This window comes from Oncorhynchus tshawytscha, linkage group LG12, assembly GCF_018296145.1.
Source record: "Oncorhynchus tshawytscha isolate Ot180627B linkage group LG12, Otsh_v2.0, whole genome shotgun sequence".
Classification (NCBI taxonomy): Eukaryota; Metazoa; Chordata; class Actinopteri; order Salmoniformes; family Salmonidae; genus Oncorhynchus; species Oncorhynchus tshawytscha.
This window is the reverse complement of record NC_056440.1, coordinates 14541127-14568504: the sequence shown is the minus strand read 5'-3', so window position 1 is coordinate 14568504 and position 27378 is coordinate 14541127.

The window sequence follows — 27378 nt, the reverse complement described above, 5'->3', positions numbered from 1 at the left end:
AAGCCCGAAAGGCCGCTCCCAAATTCTTTCTGGGGGGGCACACGGGGAGATTGGCAGAGTCAGGGGTTAGACCTGAGCCAACTCCCTGTGCTTACCATTCGGAGCGTGTGATTGGTTAGACACCGTGTTACGCAGTGATGCACACGGTGTCTCGAGTTTGCATTCATAGCCTGGTGCGCTCTATTCCAGCTCCTCGCATTTGCCGGGCTAGAACGGGCATCCAGCCAGGACGGATGGTGCCGGCTCAGCGCTCCTGGTCTCCAGTACACCTCCTTGGACCAGGATATCCTGCGCCGGCTCTGCGTACTGTGTCTCTGGTGTGTCTGCACAGCCCAGTGCATCCTGTGCTAGCGCCCCACACTTGCCGGGCTCAAGTGAGCATCCAGCCAGGACACATTGTGCCAGTTCTACGCTCCAGATCTCCAGTGCGCATCCACAGTCCAGTACGTCCTGTGCCTGCTCCCCGCACTCGCCCTGAGGTGTATGTCCCCAGCCCGGTACCACCAGTGCCGGCACCATGCATCAGACCTCCAGTGTGCCTCCACAGTCCAGTATGTCCTGTTCCTGCTCCTCGCACTCGCCCTGAGGTGCATGTCATCAGCCCGGTACCACCAGTGCCGGCACCACGCATCAGACCTCAAGTGCGTCTCCAGAGTCCAGTATGTCCTGTGCCTCCTCCCTGCACTCGCCTTGAGGTGCGTTTCTTCAGCCCGGTGCCATCTGTACGGTCCCGCGCACCAGGCCACCAGTCGCCTCCACAGTCAAGTTCGTCCTGTGCCTGCTCCCCGCACTTGCCCTGAGATGCGTGTCTTCAGGCCGGTACCACCAGTGCCGGCACCACACATCAGGTCTCCAGTGCGCCTCCACAGTCCAGAGCTTCCAGCGATAGTTCCCAGTCCAGAGCTTCCGGTGACAGTTCCTAGTCCAGAGCTTCCGGCGACAGTTCCCAGTCCGGAACCTCCAACGATGGGCCACAGTCCAGAACCTCCTATGACGGTCCCCAGTCCGGAACTTCCTACGACGGTCCTCAGTCCGGGGACTTCAACGACGGTCCCCAGTCCGGGGTCTTCATCGACGGTCCCCAGTCCGGGGCCTCCGGCGATGATCCACGGTCCAATTCAACAGAAGTGTAGGGATCAGCATAAGAAGGGGGGCTGCGTCTAGAACCGGAGCCGCCACTGAGGGTAGATGCCCACCCGAACCCTCCCCTATAGGTTCAGGTTAGCGGCCGGGAGTCCGCACCTTTGGGGGGGCGGTACTGTCACGGTGTGACTAGGGTGGGTACTCTGGTGTTGTATGTCTAGGGTTTTGTATGTCTAGGGTTTTGTATGTCTAAGGTTGTTGTAGGTCTAGGGGTTTATGTATTTCTATGTTGGCCTGATATGGTTCCCAATCAGAGACAGCTGTTTATTGTTGTCTCTGATTGGGGATCATATTTAGGCAGCCTTGTTTCCCACTTTCTGGTGTGGGATCTTGTCTATGTGTAGTTGCCTGTCAGCACTCGTTTGTATAGCTTCACGGTCCATTTGGTTATTTTGTTAGTTTGTTCAGTGTTCATTCTTTTATAAATAAGAATGTACGCATAACACGCGGCGCCTTGGTCCGATTCTTATAAAGAATGTGACAGTAGGTGTCATAAAATAACTCAATATATGTCACAACAGGTTTAAACATATGGGTCATGATAGTGTTATGACCATATTATGACATGGTTATGGTTATGACACCTACATGGTTATGATTGTGTCATAATGTGTTTTGACACTGGGTGTCGAGTAAAGTGTTACCAAAAACAGTACTAAATCTCAATGTGACTGGTTAATTAAATGATAAAACAATTGGATTGACTGAATGGTGCTGAATGGTACAATGTCGTTGTACAAATGCACTCTCCCTGCAGTAGAGATAAATGTATATCTCGTTATCATAGGAGCCAGCAACAGCTTGACCCCTCAGTACAAATGCATATGTATCTGTGCATTGAGATAGGTCATCACTAGTTACCACAGCCACAAATTGTCTCTTCTCAAAACCAGATTTTAAACCTAACTCTTAACTTTAACCACACTGCTAACCTTATGCCTAACCTTACATCAATTTTTACGACATAGCCAATTTTGACATTGTGCCTGTGGTAACTAGTGACAACCAATGAGATATGAATCCTCCTGAGGCAGAAGATGACTCTCTCCATCACTCACTGCTCCGCTGTCATAGTTCCCAGCCTGTCAATGTGTCCTCAATCAATGTACTATACCCAGAATGGACTGACTGGACAGACGTTGACTATTTTACCACTTCCATTAGATTTGATAAATTACATTACATTACAATGCAATAATGGTATGATTACTTAAAACAGGAACAAAAGTAGGGTGGTTGGATCGGGGAGGGTGGGCAACCGTCTAGCAATCCAAAAGTTGCATGTTTGAGTTGTGTCAAGGACAATTGCAACATTTTAGCTAACCCTTCCCTTAACCCTTTTTCTAACCTTAACCTAGTTCACCTAACCAGCTACTTACATTTTCCTAACCTTTGGTGTTAGTTCTAACCTTTACGTAAATTCTCCTAACTAGCAACAAAATTCTTGTAATTCTCCTTTGTTGTAACAATGCATCGAGCAGCCTGGACTGAGAGAAAGACGTATAATACTACATATCCTCCAAGATGTATGATAAGTTACATCACCCAATTCGCATGATATTTCATAACCGAGTAAGATGTATTATTGTCACGACTCCCCCCGAAGTCGGTCCCTCTCCTTGTTCGGGCGGCGTTCGGCGTTCCGTGGTCGACGTCACCGGTCTTCTAGCAATCGCCGCTCCACCTTTCATTTTCCATTTGTTTTGTCTTGTTTTCCCGCACACCTGGTTTACATCCCCTCATTACTCTACGTGTATATTATCCTCTGTTCCCCCCCATGTCTGTGTGTGGTATTGTTCGTTCGTTACGTGTGTTACGCTTCATGCTGGTTTTGCGCCGGGTATTGTTGTAACCCGTGGTTTTGTACCTATTTGTGTGATTTGTGCGCTACCGCTTTTTCCTTGGGCCAGAGAGCTGTGACGCAGTTGCGTCTGGCTGTTTTCCTCTGCCTAATTAAAGTGTGCCTGTTCACTCATCTCTGCTCTCCTGCACCTGACTTCCTTCGACCAGGACAATTATACTATAATTTCTGTAATTTGTATAATATTGTACTGCCACTATTCCATTCAAAACATAACCTAGTGTAACATAATATATCATACTAAATGAGGGGACATGTACATACCAGGTACAATCATTTAAGTGAAAAAACAAAACGCATCATATGTGTGTATACAATGTGAGCAGTGTGTGTATGTGTGTGTTGCCTTGGTTACTCAGAAGTGAGTTTTCTGATTCAGACTGAATGGACTGGCCAAAACTGGAAGTGCCAATTGTGGCGCAGGTGGAGGTCACCTGCTGCTAACCTTTTCCTATATGTGTGTATGTTAGAGCCTCCCGTTGCTCCTCTGTGTGGCTCCACATGGGTCAAATCACAGGTGTCAATAGCAGCAGTCTGTGTACATTGTCCTACCTATGTCTATAAAAGTCTATCAAATAACTGAAAAACAAGTAATACGTCAAGTTCATCGCCTAGTTATATTTATCTCCAATATTCAAGGGAAAATGCAATCTTAGAAAGACTTGGTTGATTCACTGCACCTCAAAGGCTGTTTGTTTGTTGAACTTGTAGTGTGGAAAACTTTATTCTAAATTATTCCAGTTCTGAGGTATGCAGAGCAGAGATTGCCTCTCATCTCCCCAAACTCTCCTCCCCCGCCATCGCCTCGTCGCCAAATCACAAATGACTGTCAATTAGCGTGCATCTCCAAAGTTTCCTTGCGTCCCACACCTTGAGAGACGACGGCAGAATCACTCTTCTTCTTGCAGAGGGAGGAGGACAGTGTGATGAATTCTTCTAGAGACAAAGTGTAATCAGTGAGAGGCCTTCCACCCACGAACTGAGGAGGCTAAAGCGCAGAGGTGATTTGGAGAATTGTTATCGTTATCCCTCAACTCCTCTCCCCAGGAAGCTGTGAAAATCCCAGGCACAAATCACACAGACACAATTCAAACCCTTCCACTGACAAACACCCACACAGAAAGAGAGAGAGAGAGCTGAGAATGAACATTTCTGCAATCATAAGATTTAAATCGACAGCACACACCTAAAAAAAATGTACTATGTAGAATGAACCGTGCTCAAATTAGACCAACTTTGAAATAAAGACATAGGTAAAATTGGGAAGAGAACATCAGAAACAAATATTAAAATCTGTTCTCTGACACAAAGAGAATGTAAGGCGAAGAGAATAATGACATGATATTAATCAAAGCCTTGAGTGAAAAAGCTCTGCCCTTAGATGTGTTATAAATGGCTGAATGTCATCAGGAGTCTTCTAAACAGTTCAATCTCACTAACTCACTGCAGATAAAGTTACAGTAGACTCCTCTGTTTAAAACTATGAGACTTAGAATGTTTCAGTTTAAACTGCAGGCCTAAATGGGGATGAAGCTATTTCTCAAATGTAACTACTAGACTAACAAGGTATTAAGAAGATATTATTTATTTCAAACCACAGCCCAATTAGGGGATGAAGTAGGACTGTACATTACAGAAGGGAGATTCCCATCCGCTGTTGGCTGTATAGGATCTGCAGGCCTATAAGATTAATGCATCACATACGAAGAGACATCAATCCACAACCAACATCACAACAGCATGAACCAAAGTTGGTCTGATATATTTTGCTTGCTTGATGGAAGGCATAGCAGGCTAGTCTAACAAGAAGAACAACTTTTCTGAGCGGAAGACATCAGGGGTTCCACAATCATTTCGAATGCATTTGCACGTTCCATTATAACTGTCTATACTAATGAGATGTAAAACCTCTGAGATGACAGGAAAAGTACAATGGTTCCTCCTTTAAAAGTTGTGTCATACTGCAGCACACCTTGCGGGCTGCTGCAGCATTCTGTGGCACATTAATTATTTGTTAGCAATTTTTTCTGTTAATGCGAGTTAGTGCTATTTTGACCACCAGAGGGTATCTTTGAGAAGCCTTTGATAGTCTTCCATATTGGCATTACCGGAGAATTTTGTACTTTTTTTGTAATAACATAGTATATGGGACTGATTTCAAGAAATTTGGCTTAATTAATTTGATTAATATTATGTTGTTTCTATTCGGAGAAAAACTAAAAATGAATCCCTCAAGGTTTCTGTTAGGATGGAATGGAAAATATGGCACTGTACAACGTGGCAGTCGGTAGTAGGCTACAGCATAAGAGGATTCGAGGATTCTAAATTAATATCTAAGGTGCATAACATTTCCACACCCTAATTGTAGTGTAACCGAACTTTTGAGCGTACTTGCTCTTTGCCTTCTCTACTTCTCTACCGGAACTTGCTGCTGTTGCTATTCAACCGCTTGCTAGCTAGTTAGCATAACAAATTACTAGTTAGACATTTTTTGACTTTAGGTATGTTCTTAAATTCAATCTGGAGTGCCTGCGCTCATAAATTCAGAGTGTTGTCAGATTGACAATTTGTAAATTCAGACCATTCAGTTGAGCATTCTGGCCTTGCAATGGCAGTCAAGCACCCAAGCTAATGTTGGCTAGCTTGCTACTTCCAGACACAAATGAGATTACACTTTTTTTCTTTTTTAATGACACTTTTTTTTGCCAACATTTACTGACACCGGCCATATTCAATGGGTGTTGAGTGCTCGTAAATTCATTACTATGCGCTCTGGTACACTCAGACGAGAGTGCTCTGAAATCAGAGTCAATAGCCAGAGCGAATTTACGAAAGCTCCCGAATGTCTTTTGAGAACGCACAATTAAACCATTCAGCTAAGAATGACAAGAATAATCAAGTCAAAAATGATGGGTATTTAGCCTATAGTTAATATACTGGCAAGTTTGATGTATAACTACTAACATTAGGTAGATAGCTAACATACCGGTACATACTGCTGTAATGATATGCTATGTGGTTCATAAGGACAGTGTAGCTAACAAACTGTCAGCCAACATAATGTGTAAGGTAACTTACTTGAAAAGTAATTTCCAAGTAAGCTGCTGCAAGGACGGCTTTATCGACTCTGCGGCTTTTGGTGCACAGTTGACAGTGCGCTGGACTTCGTTCAAAAAGGTTGAGGGTTCAAAACCTGCTCCCTGCTTGTTTCATTTGAAGTTGTGCACAATTATCAGTTTATTATTTGGTTTATATTTCGCGTGCATTGGGACCCAAAAGAATAATCAGTGCTTTGTCGTTAGAACAAATCTGGTCTGTGAAAGGAGGGAGTTTTTCACACCTAGCTCTGCTATTAGACTATTCTTTAGTGAAGGTTGAATAGTCTATTTTTCAGCTATTAGCTCCATCCCCAACTTACAACAAATTGTTGTTACTCCCATCTCTTCCACGCATCATTCTCTGCCTGAGTGGCTCGCTTGTGGGTGTGCTGGCAGGATGTGGCAGCACCTTCGGTTGTGCATCAAGAATTCTGCATAGCAAGTTTGTATGACGATCTTGTTATTCACAGGCAAATTGTTATATGCTATGGAGGTATATTTGTATATTTTGTCGAGAGCAAAACTACCTTCTTTTCAATCAAAAATAATTGTTCTGAAAGCAACTTTTTTATTTTCAATCGAGGCATCCAAGTTTTAAAAAAAATGTTGCAATCAAATATTTTGTAATAGAGCGCAAAACTTTATGCATTTACTGAAAAAATATATTTTGAGGACAAAAAATGTATTTGAAAACAAAACTAATTTAATTTCGCTATCAACCACCCTCCATTTTGGTCATGTTTTGAGTGTCAGCTTTCTTTCCGAGACAAAGGAAGTCATTGTGGACACCTACGAAGGACTGTGTGACTGTGATCTCAGGTAAGCAGCTCTGGGCGATCTTCCATCAAACTCTACATAGCTAGTAGTTAGCTCCTACGATTCAGTGTCGTTTCATAACATCCTGCTATATTACATACTACATACATCCATACACACCGTAGAATGATAAATCATGCAAATATTATTCTCAAGCTAACCAAAAACATTTACAGTGTCTTGCAAAAGTATGCACCCCCTTGGCGTTTGACCTATTTTGTTGCCTTACAACCTGGAATTAAAATGGATTTTGGGGGGGGGGTTGTATAATTTGATTTACACAACATGCCTACCACTTTGAAGATGCAAAATATTTTTTATTGTGAAACAAACAAGAAATAAGACAAATAAACCAGAAAACTTGAGGTTACATAACTATTCACCCCCCCAAAATCAATACTTTGTAGAGACACATTTTGCAGCAATTACAGCTGCAAGTCTCTTGGGGTATGTCTCTATAAGCTTGGCACATCTAGCCTGACTAACTTTCTTTCATGGCAACTCATAAGCAGGCCATGTCCTATTTGTTTCATAGTCGATATATAGTCATATTTCATGACAGTGTAACGGTTAGTTAAAATGATGAAAGAACACAATATGTCTGTCAGTGAACGCTAATCTGATATGTCAGATGAAGAGTTAGACCAGAATGTCAGGGCAATTAAGGCAAGGATGCCCCATGTGGGCTTTAGAATGGTCAAAGGAAGTCTCAGAGCAATGGGCCATCGTGTACAATGGCAAAGAGTTTGGGAGTCTTTGCAGGGTGTAGATGTTGAAGGTATCATTGCCTGAATGATCAGCTTCGTTGCATTACTTTGTTCCTGCTCTCCTGTCTCTCGTGCACATTGATACAGATCATAAATTGATGAGGTACTAAGATGTATAATGTCTCCATCAAATCTAAGAAGTTATTTTAACTTTTTTATTTCTACTTATTCGTAGACAAATGTTCAATGATGTGAGAGAGGAAGCCATTCCCGTCTTCGCCATCTCACCCGCTCTTAAGATAACATTTGGGCCAACTGGGAGCCCAAGGCTGGTTAGGAAACACTGCTAGAGACACTATGCAATTGTGATGAACTGAGAGAATATTAGGGTAGCACTGTAATTTATTAAATCATATGCCTTCTTCCCTGCTCCTCTGTTTTACCTCTTTCCTTTTCTGTCTTCTACTCCTCTCTCCCCACCTCCTCTTTGTTCCTCTTTTTTTTATAATGCACACCATATGAGCATTGAAGTACAGATTGCAATGGTATTTATAATGTTATATTACAATTATAATATTTGTAATGCATCTATTATGTATTTATAACACCTGGATAATGAACTTTCAATAAAGCGTTACACATTCTCCACTGGTTGAAATTAAGTATCTCACTGAAATACTACACCTATCTTGTGTCCTCAGATTAATGCAGATGAATGGAGTTAGATATGCATAGGAAGTGTAGTGTACTGTTTATTTTATGTATATATGAATTACAAATTAGCCTTTACTTAAATCATGTTTCTAGTCTATTTTGTCATGTCTTTGGCATCATTAAAGGTGAAGACTTATTTTATCAAATCAATTCTCTGTAATTATTTTTACATTATTAAACTCATCACGTAAGTGTAATTAACTATTAAATTTGGGTGCCAAGGAAAATCTTCAGATTACAAAGTTCTACTTTTCCGAATATGACTCTTCAGATATTATAATATCTGATCAATTAGTCGTCTATTAATGAATTATTCTTTACCTCACGTCAGTCTCATCTGAACGTCGTACATTGTTGGTTATCTGCACAAACCCAGCATTTACTTTAAATCATCCATACAACAATTGACGTAATGATTTATTTACTAACTAACTAAATAATCACAGAAATGCATAAACCAACAAACAGTGGATATTGGTTACTAATAATGATAGGGTGGATTCCCTAGTGGGCTAAACCGATATGACGGCTTGGTGGACAAAGGGAAGAGGGTGTGGTGAAGAAAGAAAGAGACTGAGAAAGAGCGGGAAAGACAAAATGGATTCATTACACAGCCTATAATTTTATACATTAAAATGCTAATCCTTCACACATGAACGGCCGCTCATTCGAGAATAATTTCAAGTACATATTTATGGTGTATGTCATTGTTGTTTTCTCTGTTGGAATCCGGTCTGTCTGCTGGAGAATTCATCCTAGTCTCTCTCTCTATTTCTGTTTCCCTGAAGATCAACTTCTGGTGTCTTGTCTTTAATATCATTAAACTGAAGATGAATCTTTATCAAATAACTCTCTGTAATTATTATTACGCGATTAAACTGATTAATCATGTAACTGTAATTAACTAAGAAGTCGGGGCACCAAGGAAAATATTCAGATTAAAGTTATAATTTTCCTAATATAACTTTTCAGATATTGATTAATGAATTGTTCTTTATTTCACCTCACGTTAGTCTCATTCCAAACGTCGTAAATTGTTGGTTATCTGCACGAACCGAGTCTTCACTATGAGTCACCCATACATCAAGTGTCTTAAAATTATTTGTTTCCTAACTAAGTAATTCACAGAAATGCATAAAGAAGCAGTAGATAGTTACAAGGAAATGATAATGGAGTTTCCCTAGTGGGCTAACCCGGCATTGTGGCTTGGTGTACAAAAGGGAAGTGGGGGTCGACTGAGATAAGACAACACACAGTTGATAATTATAACAATTGAAATGCTAATCCTTTGCACATGAACACTCACTCATTCGGGAACAATTGAAATCAATATATATATTTATGCTCAGTGTGTCGTCGGTGTCTCTGTTGAAAAGTTTGTTTCTGTTGGAGAGTTTGTCCGCCCTCTCTGTCATGGTTAGAATGGATAGTTCGGAGTGACATTCATTCATGTCGTTATGGATAGATGTTTCGGGCGGTTGTCGGCCTTCGCGTTCAATGATAACGAATTCCTAGCTGCAGACTAGTAATTAATATCAAAGACTTGTTCTTATTCTGTCGGTATCGATAGTCTAAGAGTTTACCCAGTTTGTGGTAGTGGGCAGCATTTTCACTTTTGGATAAATAGCGTGCCCAAACTGAACTGCCTCCTACTCTGTCCCAGATCCTAATATATGCATATTATTAGTATTGGACAGAAAACACTCTGACGTTTCTAAAACTGTTTGAATCATGTCTGTGAGTATAACAAAACTTATTTAGCAGGCGAAACTCCGAGATCTTTTCAATATGTTTTCATGGGGAATCCAGAATTCTAATTCTTTCCCGCAGTTCCTACTGCTTCCACTGGATGTCACCAGTTTGTAGAAATTGGTTGAGGTTTTTCCTTTGTGTAATGAAGAAGTACCATAGCTCAGAACGAACGTCACTTCATGTGTATCTTTTGATAGAGGCGCGTAACCAGAAAAGTAGTGTCAGTTTGTTTTGCTCCTGTATTGAACACAGATCATCCAGTCTTCAAATAGATTGATTATATATGTTTAGAAATACCTAAAGTTGTATTACAAAAGTAGTTTGAAATGTTTTGGCAAAGTTTACAGGTAACTATTGAGATATTTTGTAGCGACGTTGCGTAAATTGGAAGCGGTGTTTTTCTGGATCAAACACGCCAAATAAATGGACATTTTGGATATATATCGACGGAATTAATCGAACAAAAGGACCATTTGGGATGTTTATGGGATATATAGGAGTGCCAACAAAAGAAGCTCGTCAAAGGTAAGGCATGATTTTTATTTTATTTCTGCGTTTTGTGTACTGCCTACAGAGTTGAAATCTGCTACTCTCTAATTGTTTACTATTGTGCTATCATCAGATAATAGCATCTTATGCTTTGGCCGAAAAGCCTTTTTGAAATCTGACATGTTGGCTGGATTCACAACGTGTGTAGCTTTAATTTGCTATCTTGCATGTGTAATTTAATGAAAGTTTGATTTTTATAGAAATGTATTTGAATTTGGCACTCTGCATTTTCCCTGGCTATTGGCCATGTGGGACGCAAGCGTCCCGTGTACCCCAGAGAGGTTAACCACGTGGGATGGTTAAAAGATTCAGCAGTCTTGTCTCAAACCTTGGCCCACTCGTTATTGAGGTAAGCTGGTCTGCAACCTTTGTCCTCTCTTAATTGAGAGCAACATGGACTGTTGAGAAATTCTCAATGTGGGGGTTATATTCGTAATTGCAGAAAAGGGCCTGTCCCAGGATGCCCGAGCATAACTGGGCTCATGGGTGGTCCTCTGATTTAGTTAAACTCCAAAGGGAATTGGAGTTTCCTTCATTAAACAGTCCAAAATCACATTACACAATTTCACTAACAGTATCATCCTCACTCATTCATCTTATACAACAATTAGATGTAGCCTCATATCTGAGGTTATTATATAAACAGCGTTATGGTAATATGGCCATATTGTCTCTCATGAGTTTCACAAAATTGTACCAAACGGACCAGTTCGTAGCTGGATTCTTCACCGATCTTTTATACCTTCTCCAGAACATAAATGTTGCTCGGTTCTCTAGTTCTGTGAGGTGGAAGAAATGTATTTGTTCTCTATGAAGATTCACTCTGTCTCTATACTGTGGCCATGAGGAGATAATCTCCTCCAGGAATTTTTGACCTCTTTCTGACCACAGCAGCCTGGGTGTAGGAGACAGGGAGAGGGGGATGGGGCTTTCTGTACCCAAGTCATGACACTGGATACTTCAGAATGGAAACCTCAGAGTACCATTCAGAAATGTTCTCAAAGAATAGATGTTTTGGCAGTTGTCAGTATTCGCATCCCAGGTTTACATAATTTCTAGCTGCAGACTAGTAATTAGTATCTACGATTTGCTCTAATTCTGTAGGGATCGATAGTCTCAGAGTTTAACCATTTCTAGCCTTGTAGCCAATGCTCCACATGGTATGGTTTTCTAGTCTTGGTACTCAAACCTGTGCCACCTTAGCTTACACCAAGGTATGCATTGTCTTAACTATTCAAAAGCTCTTGCTGTGGGTTTGCTTAGTCTGGAGAGGATTTTCTTAGGAGGGGCTTTGATTCGTAACAGTAGAAGAGGGCAGTTCCATGACGCCTGATCATGTCTGTGCTCATGGGGGCGGGCCAATGACTTAGTTAAACTTTAAAGGGAATGCAACTCTCTCACATCAAAGGTTTAACATCACATTACATGATTTCACATATAGTGTCACATTTACTCATTCATTTTATACAGGAATTCGATGCAAACTCCATAATTGTGAAATGTACACATTCAGACATGTAGTTACAGTAAGGGAAAAAATTATTTGATCCCCTGCTGATTTTGTGCGTTTGCCCACTGACAAAAAAATGATCAGTCTATAATTTTTATGGTAGGTTTATTTGAACAGTGAGAGACAGAATATAACAAAAAAAATCAAGAAAAACGCATGTCAAAAATGTTATAAATTGATTTGCATTTTAATGAGGGAAATAAGTATTTGACCCCCTGTCAATCAGAAAGATTTCTGGCTCCCAGGTGTCTTTTATACAGGTAACGAGCTGAGATTAGGAGAACAGTCTTAACCTTTCCAGAGCTCGACAACATTCCGTCCTTGGAACGCTGAGCTTCCCTCTTCGTTTTCCTATGGAGAGGCATGCTGGTCTATTTCACCAAATATCTCACTGCATATTTAGTTTTTTTCAAGTCGGGCACCATTTTAATCAGGAAAATCTTCTCTTGTAAGTCTGGGCAGCGAGCTCGTTTGTCATCGATTGCTAGACCAGAAATAGTCAGAAGTTTAAATTTTTTCCCAACTTTCTCATTACGCAGACATAAGCACAGTTGACACCATCGAGGTGCGGATGTTTACTTTCTACACAAGTTGTTTTTTTCCAGTTTCTTCCGACGGACAGATTGTAGTGGTAAAGTAATAAGGGATACATTTTTTGTGCCATTAGGCGAAATGGAATTCTTAGCGACACTCCAGTCAAAACAGGCTCTGCGAATGTTCGATTCCATTCATTTGCTATGGGCTCGCACTAGTGTTACAACTTAGCCAACGTTCTAAACCGTTTTTCAGCCTTGGGTGGATTTTGACTCGTTCTATTGTCCAGCCTATAGATAGCCAGAGTGAATTTACGAAAGCACCCAAATGTCCATTGAGAATGCAATTTTTTGGGGGGTATTTAGATACCCTATAGTTAATATACTGGCACGTTTGATGTATGACTACTAATGTTAGGTAGATAGCTAACATACCGGCACATACATGTCAGCCAACATAACGTGTAAGGTAACTTATTTGAAAAGTTATTACTTTATTACATTGAGTAGCAAGCTACCCCTTGTCGTTAGGGCAAATCTGGTCTGTGATAGGAGGGGTTTTCACACCTAGCTCGGCTATTATTCTTTAGTAAAGGTTGAATAGTCTGTTGTTCAGCTATTAGCCCCTCTCCCAAACCTGCATCAAATTGTTGTTGTTCCCATCTTATGCCTTTCCCTCTTCCATGCTCTCTCTCTATCCATCTGTCTCTCATCTGCAGGTATGTTTTGATGTTTGAGAGGAAGCCGGTCCCGTCATCAGCACCACACCCACTCTTAAGATAACCTTCAGGTCAACTGGGGGCCCAATGCTGGTTAGGAGACACTGCAATTGTGATGAACTGAGAGAATATTAGGGTAGCGCTGTAATTCATTAATCATATGCTGTCTGTCGCTGTTCTTACCTATTTCCTTTCTGTCTTATACACCTCTCTCCCCACCTCGTCTTTCTTCCTCTTTTTATAATGCACATCATATGTGTATTGAAGTACAGATTTAACTTGTATTTATAATGTAATATTACAAATATCCCACCTGGATAATGAACTTCTTTCAATAAAGCGTTTAACATTCTCCACTGGTTGAAATTAAGTATCTCATTTAAATACTATCCTGTGTCCTCAGATTAATGCAGATGAAGGGAGTTAGAAATGCATAGTTCTTTTACTGAATATATGATTTAAAAATCAATCTTGTTTCTAGTCTATTGCATAGTTACAATTAGTAATCATTGATGTCCCAGGAGCAGGAGTGGTAAACACTGTTGAAGTGTATAATTGTAATACATACATGCAGATGCAGTATCATTCAAATAATGAAGTTTAATATGACTGAAAAATAATGCCTCAGAGATTCATACCTGAATCGTACCTTTATTTGCCAAGGATGGGTACATGATCAGTGAATATATTCAATGTACAGGCTACAATGTGGGAATCTCATGCGTGGTAATAACTACAGTACATGTATATAGGACTTGCATCCCTGGCACATTAAAATTATTATATTCTACTTCATCCAAAGGCTTCATTAATGACAGTCAGACTTGAAGTTGATACAACAACTAGTATAGCTGAGGTTCATAAATTGGTATGAATATTAGTTCAGAACCTAACGTTTTAGGGTCCATACACAGGTCGGCTGCGTATTGTATCTAGCTACACATCCATAGGCATACAGTTATTTTTATCCTCCACTACACAAAAAGCAAGTAAATAGTTAGCTAGCTATGTTACTTCAGCTGCATTGCGAGGCAAGCTTACACAATTGTACATTGAATTTGCAGTAAATGCTTTAGCTAACTAGTTTCTTTACATCCACTGTTTCACAAGACGACAGCCTGGTTTGCTGGTTTTCTCAGGAGTCCCTAAAACATTAAACAACACAAATTAGAAAGTCATTCTCCTAACACTAGCTAGCTAGCTAATGTCAGCTAGTCAGATAACTTGCTAAATAACAATTTTTGTAAATTAACTTTATGACAAAAAAATATGCACAAAGGTTTGACTCTACATTAACTAACATATTCCTCTCAATTGTAAATGTTTTGCTTGAATCGTTATGACGTTATAACTACTTACATTTGGTTCCACCATAATGTTTTGTCAGCCATCTTTGTTGAAGAACGCCACCAGGCACGGGTGGCTCGAGTCAAAATTCATCATTGGAACCACTCGATATAATTGGTCATATAAAAACCTTGGGACCCAAATGAATATTGAGTGCTCTAACTCCCCCTTGTGGTGGTCTGGAGCAATGAAGCCGTGATGCTGGGTACCTCTAAGTCCCGCGGTGCAAGATCACAACTTTAATTAACTTCTTACGGCTGAAATCCCCATAACGGGATCAATTTGACAGCAGCCAGTGAATGTGCAGGGCGCCAAATTCAAACAACAGAAATCTCATAATTAAAATTCCTCAAACATACAAGTATTTTACACCATTTGAAAGATAAACTTGTTGTTAATCCCAACACAGTGTCTGATTTCAAAAAGGCTTTACGACGAAAGCATACCATGCGATTACGTTAGGTCAGTGCCTAGTCACAGAAAAACAGTGTCATCTGTTAATAATCCATGCAGACCCCCAGACATATGTTCCTCTGTCAATAACACAACTAATTATCTGCACAAAGAAAATAGTCTCACTCGGTAGAATAAAGATCATACTGTATATTCCATGTTCATTATGAAAAGTGTACCCCACTCTCAAACACATTCCCCAGCCACCCCTTTCCATAAGCTTGGGAAGAGGGGCAGCACACAGAGAGGAAAGCATCTCTGCACTTCTGAGCTCTCAAGAGCTCATAACACACTCAACTTTCAGTCACTTTAAAACCTGTTTGAACAGGTACAGTGGCACAAGGCAATCACTAGGCGATCCCACAATGTGAAAACTGGACCAAAGGAAAACTGTGTCTGTTCTATGTTCTATTCTCACAGTGTTTTTAAGAGTCTAATAAAGAGTGTTTCATTCTGCCCTCTGACGAGCTGCTTCATCAGTCTTCTACATCATTCTCAGGCCTCTAATCATTCTCTTCATAGTTATTGTAGATAATTGTCTAATAACACAACAGAGTAAAAACTTTTGGCTCACATCATGTGTTTGATTTAAGATGAGCTGTTTGACTGCATAGCCTGAAGCTCAGTTCCATTGGCTTCAGCCTGCTGATTCTACTGCCTAAAGCTTAGTTTAATTGGCTACAGCTTGGTCCTATTGCATAAACCTTTGTTTAATTAACCAAAGTATACTTACATTGCCTAAAAGCTTTGTTCCATTGGCTAGAACTTAATGGCTGGACTAGAGCAGGGTTTCCCAAACTAACAAGAATATAATAGGTGACAAAAATACCCTTTTTAAGTCAATTACTAATTTAAGAGTATGCTTCAATGTTAATGTTCCCAGGACTGACAGACAAAAATGGGGATTACAAGTTTTAGGGGATTTCTCAAAGGATGGATCAAACAACCCAAAATGAAATGAGCAATTCAATGAGAGTAGTACAGATGCAGGGGTCGGTGGTGGTGATGTGATGTATCTGAGGGATACGAAGAGAATGTCTCATTCTACCATGCCTCACTTGTCACAGGGGAAAAGTTCTCTGGTCTTAACAACGGTACAGCCAAAGCATTTTGACTGCTCATTACATTTTTTAAGTCCCCAATCCGTGACTTGTCCTAAATAAGTCTATATAACACACTGCCTTTGTTAGAAACGTGATTTCACAAACATAACTGGAATGATAATCAGAAAACCTGGTTTTTCCCTGTTGCACCTCCTTCTCCCAACAGTACACTCTTAGAAAAAGGTGCTATCTAGTACCTTAAAGGGTGCTTCGGCTGTCCCCATAGGAGAACCCTTTGACGAACGCTTGTTAGAACCATTTTGGTTCCAAGTAGAACCTTTTTGGGTTCCCTGTAGAACCCTTTCCAAAGTGGGTTCCATATGGAACACAAAATGGTTCTACCTATAAACAAAAATAGTTTTGCTTGGAACCAAAAAGGGTTCTCCTATGGTAGAACCCTTTTTTAACCTTTTTTTTCTAAAACAGTAGGGCCTGCTCCACTTCTTCTTCTGACAGTTGAAAGTGCGGTGCCCAGCTGATGATCAATTGATAATTGCCTCGAAACTGAACCTAAACTATACCAAAACTAATTGTGCACATATAACAAGAGATGAAATAAAATGAAGTATGATTGGGGAGAAAGGGGGAGAATGGGTGAGTTGATGAGCGAGGGAAAGCAAACAATGCCTAATTATGTAATCACCAATTGGGAATTAAGAACAGGGTGGGCCATTATATTGTACTGAACCATTCTAATTATAATCTTAAAATGGTATGCACCCTATGTCAGTCAACTGAATCAAAGCAGTCTTATCCGGCTACTCTGGCCTACTTAGAGTAGGCTACACAGTGAGAATGTGCTCAATTGTACATGCTGAAAGGCTTTCAATACCTGGGAAAATAGCATTGCCTCGCAGCACTACTAACTTCCTTCATACTGCACGCAGAGACATAAAAATGGCATCAACGAGTTCATCTGACTCTAGGTGAGTAGAACAAGTGCCAGAGTCTCGCAGTATCCATTTAAAGCAAATCAATAGTCATTTCAATAACTAACAACTAGTTTAAATACTAGTTCATCTGGTGTTGCACACTCATTGGTGGAAGTTTGAAAAGACAGAGATCGTTATTCTCCTCTTTCAGATAATGACAGATAATGACAATCATAAAGTAATTCAAGTGATATTTACTCAATCCCTTTAGGCTGTAATACGATTAATGATTTGGTCTGAGACATTATGCCTTAGATCAGTTGGATACCACAAGAGAGGGTAAGAACACTCAGGAGTTCAGATCTGGAGGACGAGAGAGTATGTACAGTATATTGACAGCGAGACTGTGGTGCGACCAGATCGAATCAACGTTTGCTAAATTGCTTGATGGCTTGAATTGAACGACAAGCTTCCTCAACATTGCGCACCATTCTTCAACAGCATTTAAAATACATTTTCTCCCGTTTGGGGGATTTGGTGACGTGTGGCCTGATCGATATGAGTGTGAACATTTGAAATCTCAAAACATGTGCAACACATACCATACAATCTCCCTATTGGTCATCATAATCACCCTGTTCTTCGACTGGTTGTTCAGTATAGTACCATTTAATTAAATGTTGAACACCAGTCTGTCGTGCTGAATGCACCCCTCACAGCCAAACCACCCAACCCTCTCACACAGGGAAAACCTTGACTAGTCCTGTCCAAAAATGGTTTGAAACGCATCCATGTCCCATACAGTATAGGTAAAACCCAGTCCTTAGACCACACCAAGAGCCAAAACAAGCCTGCACTTTACTGACAGTATAGTGTAACCAGAACATACAGAATCAGACGTGTCCGTCATTTACCCGTGGTAAAACCACTGAGGTCTCGAGAGGATGTGTAGTCTCTATATGTATTACCTGATTGCCCTGCATAGTGACAGAAAGCCCCTCCACTAACATATGCATAGCACACCCACAGTGTTATCCATCTATCGGGGTGGTTAATGGTAGTTGAGTTACTGTGGAGGTGTGTTGGTATAAGAGAGATTAAGTAGCGTTGAGTGTGTTGGTATGAGGGCGATTAAGTAGTGTTGATTGTGTTGGTATAAGAGAGATTAAGTAGTGTTGAGTGTGTTGGTATAAGAGAGATTAAGTAGCATTCAGTGTGTTGGTGTAAGGGCGATTAAGTAGTGTTGAGTGTGTTGGTATAAAAAATAATAAGTAGCATAGCTGCTGTGTCAAACTTGGCATTTAAAAACTATGAATTTCTACAGGCCATAGCCTGACACTTTCATTGCTGAAGTACCTCTGCCTTTGTGACTTTCGTGTCTGTGCATGTGTGTAATTGTAGGTGAGGTTGTGTGTTTCACAGTGCACATTTAAAACTCCCTCTAGCACACACTCAAGCACACCTTTGAGTGACAGATGCTGAAACATGACTAACTGGCTAAACTAAGAAACCCTAATACTCATTACACCGATACAACAGTCATGTCTGATTACAATCAATGCACCCACACACAGTCAACACACCCATGCACTTACGCATGTATGCACACAGACACACACGCACGGACACAAACGCGCATGCACACAGACACACACGCTCATTATACAGTTGCAGATAACCCTTTCGCTATTATCCCAGATACACAGTCATTAACCCAGAGCTGTTTTTGGTCATGTTCCATGACCTTCCCCCAGTCTGGTCGATGCTCACAGGTCCATTTGCACATTAATAGGAAATCATCTGAGTTGATGGAGTGGGACAAAACGGAGACCAGGGGAAATGTAATCATTCACTGAAAATACAAATCAGGCAGAATCATTAGACAGTGTCTGAATTCTGTTTCCAAAGACATGTCGGTACAGTCACTATATAGTTACATTCAAATACACCATGAAGATGATATTCCATACATGTTCAAGTAAATTGGCTTTGTTACTGAGGTGAATAGCTTGGGGATAAGGCTGGAGGGATAGTAAGACACATTTCTGCTATCAATCACAAGAAATGTTCCAGCTCATAAAGTGCTAAATGTACTCTGGAGATGCACTAGGGATTCAATAATAAGGAAACACTAAGACCAAAGACTACTGTGTGTGAGAAAATACGAATAAAGGTTGATCATCAACCAACCAGCGGTGCTCCTGAGATGAATGCAACACCACCTTCCCATCATTCAACATCAGTCCAGCCATCTACAACAGATGTAGACTAACTGTCGGGTCCTTTTCAGGCAATGCAGAGTTAAAGATAAGATAAATAAAAATAAAAATAAAACACCAGCAATCTCACATAAATTTAATTAAACTATAGCAGTCAGAGGCTGATACTATTACAATTGTAGATGGGAGCCGGATAGAGAGATAGGCACCCTGGTGCATTCAGCTAATCCCCACAGTAGGCCTGATCCAGTGGAGCATTAGGGAAGTTGAGGTTTACAGCTAATCCCCACAGTAGGCCTGATCCAGTGGAGTGTTAGGGAAGTTGAGGTTTACAGCTAATCCCCACAGTAGGCCTGATCCAGTGGAGTGTTAGGGAAGTTGAGGTTTACAGCTAATCCCCACAGTAGGCCTGATCCAGTGGAGTGTTAGGGAAGTTGAGGTTTACAGCTAATCCCCACAGTAGGCCTGATCCAGTGGAGTGTTAGGGAAGTTGAGGTTTACAGCTAATCCCCACAGTAGGCCTGATCCAGTGGAGTGTTAGGGAAGTTGAGGTTTACAGCTAATCCTCTCCCATCTGTGGCAATCTGAGATCATTTTACCTGGGGCCTACTGGTGCATATGTAATGGGAAATACTCACTGGGAGAGTGGGTTGCCCCATATGCTGCTATTAAACTACTGGCACTGGAATAGCGTTTGATTATATGTGTCGTTAGGGAACTAGTAATACATTAGGTAAACTCATAGTGGTGTTATGCAACTATTGGTTCTGTGGTAACTAGTTGGTAAACTCAGTGGTGCTATGAAACTACTATGAGGCACACAGGGAAGTATGTTTATTTCATGTAAAAACTATGAAACTAAAGTATAAACTAAAGTAATAGTTCAACTCATGGTAGACTTACTTGATTTACACCCTTGGCTCCAATAAGAAGCATAGGCCGATGACGAATGTCCTCCAACTCACTCGGTTCGGGGCAAGTTTTTCGAAGTTCCACCAGTTGATGCCGCTCCCAGTCATATCTGTCTGGATGTCTCTCCCCTCCTCTGTCTGAGTCGCACTCTTTTTATTCCCCGTGGGCCTCTATTTCAAGGACTGGCAAGTTATGTTGGCAGTCAGTTTCCAAAGGGTGTGTCTAATCCAACTCCAAATCTCTGATGGAAAAGACTGGGATGTCAGGTGCTTCAACGTGAGATAGGGGGCCTTTTGGTTTGGGTAGTGGGTGAAAAATAACTAACTGTGCATTAGTGATGGGAGAAAAAAATTGATAGTTACATATCGTTATATTATTACTCCAAATATCGATTTGTAAAAAAAAGTTTTGATAGATGGTGTTGGCAAGCGCTAGTCAGCTGTACCTGTGCCAAAACTCTCAATCATCTTTTTAAATAGTCAGCAAAACATGTTTTCAGCACTTTTATTTCCATGATTGATCAAAATACATTTTCTCACGGTCTCTTTTGTCTTTCTGCAGCAGACATTCATCATAGTAGCAATATTTGTAACATCAAATTGCAATAAAATCACAGTATTCAATTGCAATACATATAGAATTGTGATAATATCGTATCGTGAGATTCCTGGCAATTCCCAACCCCACTGTACATGATCTGAACTTGTAAACGAACAGTAATTTCCAAAATACTTTAACAGGGCTATGGGGTTTCTGTGGTAAAACGTTAAAAAGGCTGTGCATGAAGGTAAATCGACAAATAAGTACATAAACATTTCAGTCATGTACTTCATTTGACTGAAGCTGTTGAAAAAAATGACAAGGTCTATGCATTAGAACATGTTGACTGAAAACCAGATTAAAACATTTTCTACTGTTGTTGTGTTCAAAATGTTGTCATTGCTTCTATTATCAACCTAATAGACAGTGGTTTAGCAACACAACTGCAACTAAGGGGCAAAACAGAAGGGGTTGGCTTAGAATGTTGACAACCTGTAAGCAATATTTCATCTCCAATGTTCATTGAAAACAGAAATAAATTTGCACAATGAGCACTTGTTCACTCTCAAATACAGCATTACATTTTTGGGTTAGCTAGCTAGCAACATGTATCCATATTAGCATTGACATGATTTCAGTCAAAACAAGACATGGTATCAAGAACAAGATGAAACTCTGAATTGAGCCACTTACAATTCCCCACATCGCAGTTTCTCGTCATTGTTGCTAGCCATCTGGCCATCCAGAATCAACACATGGACTTGTGCCTCATTGAACGGTGCACATTGTCTTTGTAACGTTGTCAGCTAATCTATACCAATACAGAAATCAGCTAATATTAAACATTAAAAAAAAATGGATAAACCGATAAATAGAGTTAAAGGCTGAAAGCATAAAGCCTTTGTTTTGCTGTTCATCTCGAGTGCTACTGAAAGTAATTCACAGTGTGTAATGGTTTTCTTCCGCTGAAGGAGAGGAGGACCAAAATGCAGTGTGGTTAGTGGTCAACATCTTTAATAATGACGATAAACACGAACACTACAAAATAACAAAATTGAAAACCAAAATAGTCCTATCTGGTGCAATGACACAAAGACAGAAGACAATCACCCACAAAATACCCAAAGAACATGGCTGCCTAAATATGATTCCCAATCAGAGACAACGACAGACAGCTGCCTCTAATCGAGAACCAATCTAGGCAACCATAGACATACAAAACTACCTAAAAATACTACCATAAACATATAAAACCCCTAGACCAGACGAAACACAAATCCCCCATGTCACACCCTGACCTAACCAAAATAATAAAGAAAACAAAGATAACTAAGGCCAGGGCGTGACATAGTGTCTATGGAACTAGGGGAAGATCTTCGATAACACTTTATTTTACAATCCAGTTTCCACTGGTATTTACTAGGAATATCATGGTAACAACGGCTACTCTTGTTGTGGAAGAATGAGAGAAGGTGATACTCGCGACTTGCAACTGGCTGGTGTGGGAGCACAGCACAACGATTTACAGCACAACGATTTACAGCACAGCACAACGATTTACAGCACAACGATTTACAGCACAGCACAACGATTTACAGCACAGCACGATTTACAGCACAGCACAACGATTTACAGCACAGCACAACGATTTACAGCACAACGATTTACAGCACAGCACAACGATTTACAGCACAGCACAACGATTTACAGCACAGCACAACGATTTATGACATTGTTTGGATGGCCGACCAATTTTGGGCTATCTCAGGGATCAAACGCACCTTAACTGTGGTAATCTCAAAGATGACACTTTCTCACAGAACCCTGGGGTCACAGAATTGAATTGACAAAATGAATATTACTGTGTGAATTATATTGTCGTGTTTGTTTTCTGGTTGATGTATTTTTACATCTGGATTGAAATTGTATTGTTGTCAAGCACATTCTTGTTGTCCGGTCATAACATTCAAATTGATTAGAATCTGGGTGTGTTATTCGTGCCTTTTGTTTTTACTAACAAATTGCTAAGAAATGTTAGTTCAGGTTGGGGGTGCAATCCTGCTTGAATTGAGTTAAAATGGCAGTGAATTCATTTAAACTTTGAGAACTTGCTATCAAGCAGTGTGTATCAGATACAATCGTTTTTTTCTCTTTGAGATGATTCTGAACGGAAGACACGTGGTACCAAGTTAAATCTTAGCCTATCGTGATAGTTATTTAGTGTGTGATTTTTTCTTTTATGGAATCATGTCATTCATGTACGCTGCAATTGTTTGAATGTCAATTATTTCATGACTAATAAATCCTATTCATTGAATTGAGTCATTTCATTCCTCATTTTCAGAGTAATTATTTGATTGACTATGTGCCTATCATTTAGTAGGTCTTTTGATAGTTTTTAATTCCACTATACACATAGCACATGCTTGGGTACCATCTTCACATCTCTGTTAACTGGTCCAACGCTCTAACCACCTGCCTCACGAGGAGCCCACCTGTTACGCGAATGCAGTAAGAAGCCAAGGTAAATTGCTAGCTAGCATTTAACTTATCTTATAAAAAACAATCAATCAATCATAATCACTAATTATAACTACACATGGTTGATGATATTACTAGTTTATCTAACGTGTCCTGCGTTGCATATAATAGATCCAGTGCGCATTCGCAAAAAAGGACTGTCATTGCTCCAACGTGTACCTAACCATAAACACCAATGCCTTTCTTAAAATCAATACACAGAAGTATATATTTTTAAACCTGCATATTTAGCTAAAATAAATCCAGGTTAGCAGTTAATATTAACCAGGTGAAATTGTGTCACTTCTCTTGCGTTCATTGCACGCAGAGTCAGGGTATATGCAACAGTTCGGGCGCCTGGCTCACTGCAAACTAATTTTCCCGAATTTTACGTAATTATGACATAACATTGAAGGTTGTGCAATGTAACAGGATAAAATACGTAACGGTTCCGTATTTCACTGAAAGAATGAACGTCTTGTTTTCGAGATGATAGTTTCCGGATTCGACCATATTAATGACCTAAGGCTCGCATTTCTGTGTGTTATTATGTTATAATTAAGTCTATGATTTGATAGAGCAGTCTCGCTGAGCGGTGGTAGGCAGCAGTAGGCTCGTAAGCATTCATTCAAACAGCACTTTTGTGTGTTTTGCCAGCAGCTGTTTATGACTTCAAGCCTATCAACTCCCTAGATTAGGCTGGGGTAAAGATGTGATGTGAAATGGCTAGCTAGTTAGCGGGGTGCACGCTAATAACGTTTCAAACGTCACTCGCTCTGAGACTTGGAGTAGTTGTTTCCCTTGCTCTTCATGGGTAACACTGCTTCGAGGGTGGCTGTTGTCGTTGTGTTCCTGGTTCGAGCCCAGGGAGGAGCGAGGAGAGGGACGGAAGTTATACTGTTACACTGGCAATACTAAAGTGCCTATAAGAACATCCAATAGTCAAAGGTATATGAAATACAAATGGTATAGAGAGAAATAGTCCTATAATTCCTATAATAACTACAACCTAAAACTTCTTACCTGGGAATATTGAAGACTCATGTTAAAAGGAACCACCAGCTTTCATATGTTCTCATGTTCTGAGCAAGGAACTTAAAACGTTAGCTTTCTTACATGGCACATATTGCACTTTTACTTTCTTCTCTAACACTTTGTTTTTGCATTATTTAAACCAAATTGAAAATTTTTCATTATTTATTTGAGGCTAAATTGATTTTATTGATGTATTATATTAAGTTAAAATAAGTGTTCATTCAGTATTGTTGTAATTGTCATTCTTACAAATACATTTTAAAAATCATCCGATTAATCGGTATCGGATTTTTTGTCCTCCAGAGACGCACAGGGCCTGTTGCATTCATTCACATAATAATGGAGTCACATCGATTAATGTAGTTTATTATTAATCAACATAATTTCTATACATCTACATAATGGTAACCTCTAATCCTCAGTCGATGGGCATTTCACAACCCTGTACTCTGGTACTTAATTCAAAGAATTCACCCAATTTGCATCCGTCTGCTACCAAATGGTAGTGGTGCTTGTTATTGTTTAATTAGCATGTTACCAAGTCAACATCTGTACACTAAAATAAAGTTAAACCGATTCAGAAGTACACTGTCATCATTGTGAAAAACGGTATTTCTGCCAAAAACATCACTCAAATCAAGATTCACATATGTACAGTAAGTTCTCAGTATGATGGCATTTCTTATACAGCAGTGAGTAGTACCAAGTTGCTCCAAGATGCTGATCTGAGGTCAGTTTCGCTTTTCCACTCCTAATGGTTTAGGTCAGTGTGGGGTTAGCTTATCCTATGTCTGTGCCTAAGAGTGACTTCCATTCTGCTTCAATGTCCCCAGTTTTCCATCATGATGCTATAACCATGAGACATGAAGAACCATGAGGTTTCAGGACGAAAATAAAACAAATGAAACATGTATTTCTTAAGTGCGTTGACATACCTTATGTCACACTGTAAATACAAAGCAGCATTTGTAGAAATCTGGTTCCCCACTTTCGCAAATCACTAGATACATCGCTCTCACCTCGCAGTCAATTAATTTAATTCATAGTCCTAAGATATGAAAATATACATACCCTAAAAATCATGTTTGCACCTCAAAGTAGTCATGTCAACTTGATGACCTCCAAAACAGAACACAAACAACCATGAAGGAAAATAAACTAAACAGAAAATGTAATATATTCATGCAAAATGTCATCCATACATACAGTACATTACATACAAAATTACACTTCTGCTAGCTATTCGCCTTTAAAAAAACATAGTGAACACTGCTTCATGTGGTGAAGTGTTGTTCTATTTTTCCACTCTCCCTCTCATTTACCGCCCCCTCATTTTAACATCCTTCCTAAGTATTTCCCCCATGCTAAAACTACAGAAGCAGAACAATTGTTAGAATGGGAGCTCTATTACTGTGTTTTTTCTTTAAAACTGAGTTGAGAGTAAAGGTGTGTTCTGGGTAGATTGTAGTTAGGGTAAGGGTTGGTAGAGAAGAGGTGGGTTCTGGGTAGATTGTAGTTAGGGTAAGGGTTGGTAGAGAAGAGGTGGGTTCTGGGTAGATTGTAGTCAGGGTAAGGGTTGGTAGAGAAGAGGTGGGTTCTGGGTAGATTGTAGTTAGGGTAAGGGTTGGTAGAGAAGAGGTGGTTTCTGGGTAGATTATAGTCAGGGTAAGGGTTGGTAGAGAAGAGGTGGGTTCTGGGTAGATTGTAGTTAGGGTAAGGGTTGGTAGAGAAGAAGTGGGTTCTGTGTAGATTGTAGTTAGGGTAAGGGTTGGTAGAGAAGACTTGGGTTCTGGGTAGATTGTAGTCAGGGTAGGGGTTGGTAGAGAAGAGGTGGGTTCTGGGTAGATTGTAGGAGTTGGAGTGGTAGGTTGAGGTTCTCTTTGTCTCCTGTGCTCTAAGGCATAGCAGGCGAAATGGATAGTATAGGTCAGGAGATAGATGCATTGTGGGTAGAGGAGGGAAAAGGTAAAGATAGGTAGAGGATGAGCTATCCTCACACTCTCTCTGTCGCTCACAGAGGCCCCGTAGGAACTCCTGGAGCTGTCTGAAAGTGTATGTGTCCACTGTCTCCATCAGAGCACTGGTCCACCATCAGAGCCTGCTGGGCCTTCAGCTTCTCATAGGCATTCTGCTGTAAGCTCACGCTGTGTACAGCGTCCTCCATGGCCAACTATAGTAACAGACAGAGGGAAAGAAAATAGGCATACCTATACGAAGAGGAAAGAAATATAGGAAGTAAGTAGAGAATGAGGCAACACACACTGTGTGATAGAAGACAACTAGAGTGTGTGTGTCCTCCTGACCTGGTTGCGGATGAGGAATAGAGAGTGTGAAGCTTCATCAGATAATTACACTAATTAGTCTACGGGGAATCAGAGCCAGCTAGAGAGGCCAGTGTAAACTCCAACGGCATGAATGAACACACTTATGCACACATAGTGACCACACACACACACCACACCACACACACACCACACACACACACACACACACACACACACACACACACACACACACACACACACACACACACACACACACACACACACACACACACACACACACACACACACACACACACACACACGTGAGGTAATAATCTCCAGTCATTCTAAGGCAGATAAATACATTCTTGACTCCTAAACCAATCAGTGAAGGTATACTATGTCTGGTAATTGTCCTGTCATTACTGTGTAATGACACCAGTAGGGATGAGCATGGACATAACAGAGAGAATGTCATCAACTTAACGCAATGTAACACTGCTCTACTGTCATCATCATAGGGCCCTAAAACGTCTTTGCAATTTTCTCGGTAAGGAAAAGTGGTAGATAATAAAAAATAAAAAACATGAATCGCTAATCTGTACAGTGGCTAATGTAATCCCTATCACATCCAATGCCCTCCTCTCTGCGTACTTAGTGTATGTGGAGCGACATAAAGGTTCATTAAGGGGAAACGTTACCCATAACATT